At 39.5% G+C, this 9,808-nt stretch overlaps 1 protein-coding gene across 30 annotated transcripts in view; it reads right to left on the reverse strand.

Moving 5' to 3' along the window:
• Nrg4 (neuregulin 4) overlaps nucleotides 1-9,808 on the reverse strand; it is a 188,931-nt gene that overhangs the window by 139,262 nt on the left and 39,861 nt on the right. For 10 of the 30 annotated variants that reach the window (XR_007343938.1, XR_007343940.1, XR_007343937.1 and 7 more), the window contains one exon: nucleotides 1,368-1,429. The exons of the other annotated variants lie outside the window; for them this stretch is intronic. The gene's annotated coding sequence lies outside the window, so the exon portion shown is untranslated. The remainder of the gene's footprint in view (nucleotides 1-1,367; nucleotides 1,430-9,808) is intronic. 30 annotated transcript variants of the gene reach the window in all.

Raw genomic sequence — 9,808 nt, forward strand, 5'->3', positions numbered from 1 at the left:
AGCCACCTGCATGTGGAGCAGACATACTCCCTTGTGTCACAAGTGAGGCAGCAGCCATCCCCTATGAACTCCAAGCCTCTGGCACAGAAGCAGCTTCATCTTTCAGCATAATAGCTAATGCAGGGTCTCAATCACAAGTATCCAGAGGTTCCATAGACCCATGTAGTCACACTTTCTGAAGCCAAGGAGATATGGTGCCTCACATGCCAGGGAATCAGAATCTTGGCTGAACTAGTATGATGTTCTTCCATACTAGCCAGAACTAGACTAGCCCCTAACAGACCAAGCTGCTGAGACACTTCCCTCTGTGGGAAGTGAAGTCATTGCTGTGCTATTTTCCTGTACCCCCAGACATATTGCCATTCCTTGGTCCTTGCTACTGCTGCTCCAAGCCTCACAGAGCTGGGCTACTGCTGTATCTCACTACCCCAGGATCCAGAGTCTCAACTGCAGAGTACCTCATCCTGAAGTGGGAGCTGCCATTGTGGTCTACTGGTTCTGGGTCCCAAATTATAGCTGTTCCCTGGTCCCTAAGGCCTGGGCCTCAGAAACACTTCTTCTTTGGAGCCATGCCAGTTCGTCCTCTTACCACCCAGAATCAGAACCATAACTGTATCCCAGCCCCCTGAGCCTGAGCTGCCATAGTATGCTTCAAAAAAACAAATCCTGGCATAGTAGAACTGCATTCACTCATGTATTGGAGAATGACCCTACAATTCAGGTGATATGGTAGTTTTGCAAGGCCATGATCCTAGGAATCTGGCTCCACAGTCACCATATGCACCAGTGTCCTGAATCCCAGTGCTGTTTGTGGGTGCCTGTGAGATACGTAAGACCCTAACTAAGAGAGATCACCTCATCAAAGACTCTCCACTATGAAGAAGACAAGAACAGGAAGATTCCTAAAGCTCTTGCCCTAAACAACTTTGCAGCCACTATCAGTGCCACAAACATCTGGCACCCACACTGCTGAGGCAACCAGTCACAGCTAAATTGATGACAACTGAAGAAGCTGCATGGAGGTCATACCACTGTGCCCACATAGAACCAGAACCACTGTACACTGCCCAAACAGCATCCTCAGGCCCATCCCCAGGTAAAAATCTTGAAAACCAGTCTTAAGTTTGAAGAGGTGACAGTAGCAAAAAATTCATTAAGATCAATGCAGGGCCACAAGAACATGAAAAAGCAAGGAAATGTTACAACACATTATTGGAACATAATAATTTTCCAAAAAAAAAAAAACCTAACCCCAAAGAAATGGAAATGTATTAATCACCTGTAAAATTATTCAAAATTATGATCTTAAGAAAACTTAGCTATATACAAATAGACAATTCAGTGATGTTAGGGAAAAAATTCATTACCTGAATGAGGAATTCAATGGAGATAAATGCCATAAAAGAAGAAGCAAACAGAAATCTTGGAGCTGAAAAAAATAACAAAATTAAAAATACAATCAAAAGCTTTAATAGAAGAATAGGGCAAGCAAAATAAAAGAATCTGTGAACTTGAAGATAGGTCTTTTTGAAATCACTCAGTCAGAGGAAAAAGAAAAGAAATTAAAAGGAGTCAAGACAGCCATCAAGGGACTCATGAGACAACATCAAGTGAACAAATGATTGCATTATGGAAGTCACAGAAGGAAAAAATATAAAAATATGGGGAAAAGGGTTACTTATTTTTTCTTTTTCCTTTCATTATACAGGACAGTAGAATGTATTTTGACATATCATATACACATGGAGTATAACTTCCCATTCATGTGGTTGTACATAATGTGGAGTTACACTAGTCATGTATTCATATATGAACATAGGAGAGTTGTGTCCAGTTCATTCTATTGCCTTTCCCATTCTCATCCCCCATTTATTCCCCATATTGTCCCCGTTCAATCCAGTGAACCTCCACTCTTCTCTTCTTGTCTACCCCCTATACCACCACCTATGAGAGTCAGCATCCACATATCAGAGAGAACATTTGGCCTTTGGTTTGGTGGGATTGGATAATTTCACGTAGCATGATAACCTCCAGTTCCATCCATTTCCTGTCAAATGCCATAATTTCATCCCGTTTTATGGCTGAGTAATATTCAATTGTGTATATATACCACATTTTCTTTATCCATTCATCTGTTGAAAGGCACCCAGGTTGGTTCCAAAGCTTAGCTATTGTGAATGGAGTTGCTATGAACATTGATGTGGCCATGTCACTACAATATGTTGATTTTAAGTCCTCTAGGTATGTGCTGAGGAGTCAGATAAATTTTGGTTCCATTCCAAGTTTTCTGAGAAATCTCCATTCTGCTTTTCAGAGGGGTTTCACCAATTTGCAGTCCCACCAGTAATGGACGAGTGTGCCTTTTCCCCACTTCCTCACCAACCCTTATTATAACTTATATTCTTGATAATTGCCTTTCTGATTGCAATGAAATGAAATCTCAGTGTAGCCTTAATTTGCATTTCTCTAATTGCTAGTGATGTTGAACATTTTTTCATATATTTGTTGACCATTTGTATTTCTTCTTCTGTAAAGTGACTGATCAGTTCCTTTGCCCATTTGTTGATGGGATTATTTGTTTTGTTTTTGGTGTTAAGTTTTTTGAGTTCTTTATATATCCTGGAGATTAGTGCTCTATCTAAGGTGCAAGTGACAAAGATTTTTTTCCCATTCTGTAGGCTCTCTCTTAAAGTTGTCCTCTTAAAGTTGTCCCAACTATGGACAACTTTGGTTTAGCTTGAGCCAGTGGGCAAATATGCAGTGGGGACTCAGCCTAAATAAGCTATAACTTGTTTGTTCAGAAGTAAGAAGAAACACACTGGACTGCAGTTGAGACCCATGACCCACCCCATACCCGGCAGATTCCAAAAGTAGAGGTCTGGGAAAGAAGCATCTCAATTTCAAATATCATATCAAGGAGGAACATTTGACTTTTCTTGTTCTTGTGTTTGTCTTTTTTTGGTTCTATTTTGTTTTGTTCTCCCCTGTCAGTGAAATAATGGCAGAAAATGTTCCAAATCATGAGAATGATATGGAGACCCAGATAGTAGAACCATTTTTGTTTTATTCAGCTTTTTCACCACTGTGACCAAAACCTGACAAGAACAATTTAGAAGAGGAAAAATTCATTTGGCACTCATGGTTTCAGAGGTCAGTTCACAGATGGCCAACTCCATTGCTATGGGTCTGAGGTGAGGCAGAACATCATGGTGGAAGAGTGTAGAGCAGGAAAGCACCTCAGGACATGGAAATCAGAAAGCAATAATAGAGATCCACTCAATGGGGACAAAGCATAAGCCCCAAAAGCTTATACCCATCTTATAACCCATCTCCTCCAGCCACAGCCTATCTACCTTCAGTTATCACTCAGTTAATCCATATGAGAAGATTAATCTACTAACTGGATTATAACTATCATCCTCTAATCATTTCACCTCTGAATTTTCTTGCATTGTCTCACACATGAGTTCATATCTAAACCTCATATCTAAACCTTGACACACTTAGAACTTCAAACAGACATGACCAGAAAAGAACCTCTCTATAACATATCATAGTTAAAATACCAAAAGTACAGAATAATAAAAGTTATAAGAGAGAAGCATCAATTCACTTATGAAGACGAACCCACAAGAACAGCAGCACATTTCTGAGAACTTCTAAAGGCCAGAAGGAATGGAATGATACATTTCAAGGCCTAAAAAACTGTAAGTGCCAACCTAGATGACAATGTCCAGCAAAGTTATCTTTCAGAATTGAAAAAAGAAATAAAGACCTTCCAAGATAGGCATAAACTAAAAGAATTCATGACCCCTAAATCAGCACTACAGAAGATATTCAAAGGAATCCTATGCCCAGAGGAGGAAGCAAGATAAATACAACCACAAAAGCATAGGAAAGAATAAATTGCACTAGAAGAGTACTTATGCAAATCAAAAATAGGAAGGGACCCTACATTTTTAAATTTCTAAGACTTAACAGCCTCTTCTTTTTACTGATTATTTCAGTAAATCATCAAACCCCTAAGATGAATGAGGGAAAGGGAAAAAAATATAAAATTCTCAAAACAACCAAAAGAAAAACAACAAAATGTAAGGAACTGGAACATTTCAATAATAACCAGGACTGGGGTTGTAACTCAGTGGTAGAGCACTTGCCTAGTATGTGTGAGGCACTGGGTTCAATTCTCAGCACCACATAAAAGCAAATAAAATAAAAGTCTATTGACAACTAAAAAAATATTTAAAAAAATAAGAACTGGGCCTGATGTTTAAATAACAACAACAACAATAACAACAACAACCAAGAGTGTAAATGGTCTGCATTCCCCAATTAAAAGACACAGACTGCCAAACACAATAGTTCACACCTGTAATCCCAAGTTACAATAACATAGACCAATAATCTTCATGAGCACAGATGCAAAAATCCTCAATAAGATATTTATAAATTGAATTCAACATCAATGAAAAAGATCATACACCATGTTGAAAATGGCTTCATTCCAGGAATATAAAGTTGATTCAAGAAGCATAAATCAATAATGTAATATACCACATAAACTGCATCATCTCAATAGATGCTGGAAGAACCTTCAATAATTCCACATCCCTTCATGATAAAAATCCTGATAAACTAGGATCATACCTCAACATAATAAGGCTACCCACAACAAATCCATTGCCAACATCATACTGAATGCGGGGGGGGGGGGCAGGGGGAGGAATAAAGTATTTCCTCTAAAATCAGGAATAAGACAAGGGTGTCCATTCTTACCATTTGTCTATTCCTATATAGTGTTGGAAACTTTGGCCACAGCAATCAAGCAAAAGAAAGAAGTAAAAGTAATACAAACAGGAGACGAGGAAGATACAGCATCCCTGTTTGCAGATGATATTATTCTACACTCAGAAAACCCAAAGAGTCCACAATAATCTCTTAAAGTTAATAAATTCAGCAAAGTAGCATGATACAAAAATCAACATATAAAAACATATAGGTAGCTTTCCTATATACCAACAATTATTTTGCTGAGAAAGAAATCAGGAAAACAGGGCTGGAGGTGTAGCTCAGTTGTAGAGCACTTGCCTAGTATGTATAAGGAATAAGGCCCTGGGCTCAATCCCCAGCACCACACACACACACACACACACACACACACACATATATCAAAAAAAGATTAAAAAATAAGAAGGAAAACAATCCCATTCATAATAGACTCATGTGTGTGTGTGAGCGTGTGTTGTGTACACACACACACACATCTATGAATAAACAACTAAAAAGGTGAAAGACATCCACAATGAAAATTATAAACACAGTAAAAAGAAGTTGAATAAAACACTAGAAGATGGAAAGATATCTCATATTCATGGATTGGGAGAATTAATATTGTTAAAATGGCCATACTACCAAAAGTGATATACAGATACATTGCAATTCCCATCAAAATGCCAATGAAATCCTTTTTTTTATTTCCAATGACATCCTTAATAGAACTAGCTAGAAAAAAAAACTCTGAAATTCACTTGGAAACACAAAAGACACTGAATTGACAAAGCAATTCTAGCAAACAGAACAATTCTGGAGATATCACAATACCTGATTTCAAAATATACTATAGAATAATGGTAACAAAACCAGTATGGTATTGGCATATAAAACAGACATGTAGACCAATGGAATAGAATAGAGAACCCAGGAATAAACCTATGCATTCTACAGCCATGTGATTTTTGATAAAAAGAGACAAAAACAAAAATTGGAGAAATGATAGCCTCTTCAGCAAATGGTGTTGGAAAAATAGGACTTCTACCTGTAGAAGACTGGAATTAGATCACTATCTCTCACCCTATACAAAAGTCAAGTAAAAATAAATCAAAGACCTTAATGTAATATCTGAAACCTTGAAACCACCAGAGGAAAATATAGGGGAAACACTTTGAGATATAAGTATAGGCAATGATTTCCTGAAGAGGCCTCAAGTAGCTCAGGAAACAAAAGCAAGAATCAGCAAATGGGATTACATCAAATTAATAACCTTGTACAGAGCAAAAGAAAAAAAAATCAAGAGTAAAGAGATGGCCTCCCGAATGGGAGAAAATCTTTGCCAGCTACTCATCTGACAGAGGATTAAAATCCAGAATATATAAAGAACCCAAAAATGGTACACCAAAAGGACAGGTAATCTAATCAACAGATGGCAAATGAGCTGAACAGACACTTCTCAAAAGAAGAAGTAAAAATGTGCCTGGCATGGTGACACATGCCTGTAATCCCAGCAGCTCAGGAGGCTAAGGCAGGAGGATTCCAAGTCCAAAGTAAGGCTCAGCAATTTAGCAAGATCCTGACTCAAGGGGAAAAAAAAAGAATTCAAGATGGCAGTTTAGAAGAAGACTGCATTGCTAATTGCTCCATGGCTCAAAATTCAAGTGGGGGTGGGGGGTGGGGTGGGGAGAATAGCTGGGATTCAAGTAGTGTGAATACTATTTCTCTGTGAGTTATTAGAAGACCCCCCAACAGCTGCTTCTGCACAGGAATCACAGCTTCTGTGCTTGTGCAGGTCTTCAGGCCTCAGCGTCAGGGCAAACTCCAGGCCATTCGCCCACACAGGACCTCTGGGTGCCTGAGCAGGACCACCAGCATCAGCACCCCCACAGGACACCCAGTCGCTGCCCACGATCATGACCTCTTCTGCCACTCCAGAGTGAACCCCCATCTACCAACATGGGGCTTCCCTGGTGGCCTCCATCTTGGGACACTGTAACCATTGCCATAGTCCCCTACATGTGGTAGCCTGCCATGGGGACAATGCACAGGGTCTGGAGATAGTCGCCAGCCACAACACTGCACACCAAAGAGCTGCATCTCTGATCACACCACCCAATGACACCACCTGGCCCCACCCTACCCGACACCCCACTACTGAAAGCAGCCACCTCCCTCTTGGGATACCTTTGTCGCCATCTTTAGTTGGGGAAACTCCCAGCTTGGGACATTGGCTGGGGCTTAGAAGCAAAATCAAGGTACCTGTAGTCCCCAACTTCCTCTTCTCCCTGGCAGCCACTAACCCAGCACAGTGCTTGCTTCTATGCAGCTAGTCTGTACCTCACAAATGCGGGTCCTGAACTGCCCAATACAAAACCAGCTCTCTGCCACAGTTGGGCAGCTCTCAAACCTTCTTGACTGGGAAGTAGAAAGGGAGAGGGTGAGTGAGATAGTTTAGAAACTAAATTCGAGACCAGGAATTGTGAGGTCTACAGGTGATATAAGGAGAAAAATAAGACCAGGCACCAATATCACACAAGCAGGGCCCAAAGGAAATCCTTGGGGTGCATTCCCCCATCAGGGAGCACATGCTATACCCCACCTGCAGGAGCTCCGCCCCCAAGACCAACCCTCCCTCCCTAATAACCTTCACCATCCTGAGGGTGGAGATACCAGCAAACAATAGACAACCCCACCTGATGGATGAGAAGGAAAGCAGGAAAGACACTGATCTCCAACAAAAATAATCCTTGTATCTTCCTTGGAGATTTTTTTTTCCTCTTTTCTCTCTCTCTGTCTTCTCGTGCCCTCACTTCCTAACATTTGTGAAACCAAGTACTTTTCATGAATTAGGCTACTGAGGACTAGGATGTCTGAATAGTATATTATAGTTGTGTTGTATATTCTTTTATTTCCTATTTTTCTTAATATTTATGTTTGTTTTTTGTACTCTCTCTATTGTTTTTCCACTTACTTATCTCCCCAAAATAACTTTCTCTGTCTTCTCCTCCTACTAACCAACTTCTTTAGATTCCTCTTTCAAGCTTTCTAAGATCCAATAACTATATCTTCACCTCCTACATCCTTAACATCTCATCCTATACCTCCCCCCTGGCTCTTTGCCCATCATCAGAAACTGCAGACCCCTTTGCAGACCTGCTGTTTATATTGTAGATAATAATTGAACTCACCATTTCTGTATATTGTGACAAAACTGTAAACTTCTTAATAGCAGCTACTTGGTTTAAGGCTGTATATTATTTGTATTAGGATCTGTTAACATTGTTCTCCCCCTTAAAGGAGAGGTACTGGAACCCTGCAGGGACACTATAAGCCTTTAGGGTAAAAACTGTAATGCTTTGGATCCACACTGCTAGAAGGGAAGACACATGAACAACATGAAAAAATAAGGGAAGAAAGGGCCCCCAAACAAACCAAGATACCACATTATTAGAATCCATGGCCTGTACAACAGAAGAGTGACAAAAAAGGAATTCAGGATGTACATAATTAAAGTGTTCTGTGAATTAAAGGATGATATAAGAGAGCAAATACAGGCAACAAAAGATCATTTCAAAAAAGAGCTACATAAGCAAATACAGGAAGCAAAAGATTACTTCAATAAGAAAATAAAGGTTCTGGGGGAAAAAAAACAGAAATCCTTGAAATGAAAGAAATAATAAACCAAATTAAAAACTCAATGGAAAGCACTACCAACAAATTAGATGACTTGGAAGACAGGACCTCAGACAATGAAGACAAAATATATAATCTTGAAAAGAATGTTGACCACACAGTTAAGACGGTAAGAAACCATGAGCAGAATATTCAAGAATTATGGAATAACATAAAAAAAGACAAAATTTAAGAATTATTGGGATAGAGGAAAGCATAGAGTTCCAAACCAAAGGAATGTACAGTCTATTCAATGAAATAATATCAAAATTTTGCAAACATGAAGAATGAATTGGAAAATCAAATATAAGAGGCTTACAGGACATAAAATGTACAAAGTCATGACAGAACCACACCAAGGTACATTATAATGCAAATCTTTATTATAATGTGCATACAGAATAAGGAGAGAATTTTAAAAGCCATAAGAGAGAGGAATCAGATTACATATAGGAGGAAACCAATTAGAATATCTGCAGATTTTTTAACCCAGACCCTGAAAGCTAGAAGATCCTGGAACAACATATACCGAGATCTGAAAAAAAAATGGATGCCAACCAAGAATTGCCACAGTCCGGCTGCAGCAAAATAACCGGGGGGTGACGAATAACTTGTGTACGTTGATACAGCAGGAGTAGGAGCCGTTTATTGCAGGACAGGAGCAGTATTTATACATTCCACACAGCTTATCTAATTAGCATAAACTAGATACATCAGTCAACCAATCAGGAATCTCTACACCTAATGGCTCGGTTTTGTTACTTCTCAAACCACTCCCTCTGACATTTTGCCAGGCACCATCCAGACTTGTTTACGAACTTTAACATTCCCCTGGCAAAATGCCAGGTGTTATTTTGACTTGTTTACAGACTCTAACATTTCCCCCTTTTGTTTAATTTAAATAATGACCATAGTGGTTTTTACAGAAACACCATAAATAACCTGCTACAAACAGAAAGGGAGGATACAAAATGCCACAATACCAAGCCATTTGATGGCTCCATGCAAGAAGCCCTTGGAAAAATTATACCAGCAATGACACTGTTAGCAAAGATACCGAGTTACAATTTGTTATAGATTACAGTTTGTTGTCTCAGTCCAGGTAAAGCAGTGTCTCAATAGATTAACTCACAGTCCCGGTAAATCACAGTCCAGGTAAGTTCTGCAGACAGCTAGCTTAAATCACAGTCCAGGTAAGTTCTGCAGGCAGCTAGCTTGATCCGAAGTCTCGTCCGGTTTTCAGCAACATTGGAAATTCTTCCACCTTCGTCTTCACTGGCACGAAGGCAGGAACGCCGGATGGCTAAAGAAAATCCTGTAGTATTCCAGCAGGCACTAAGAAAACAACCTTCTGAACAATTTAGTA

The sequence above is a fragment of the Marmota marmota genome, unplaced genomic scaffold, assembly GCF_001458135.2.
Source record: "Marmota marmota marmota unplaced genomic scaffold, marMar, whole genome shotgun sequence".
NCBI classification, from domain to species: domain Eukaryota; kingdom Metazoa; phylum Chordata; class Mammalia; order Rodentia; family Sciuridae; genus Marmota; species Marmota marmota.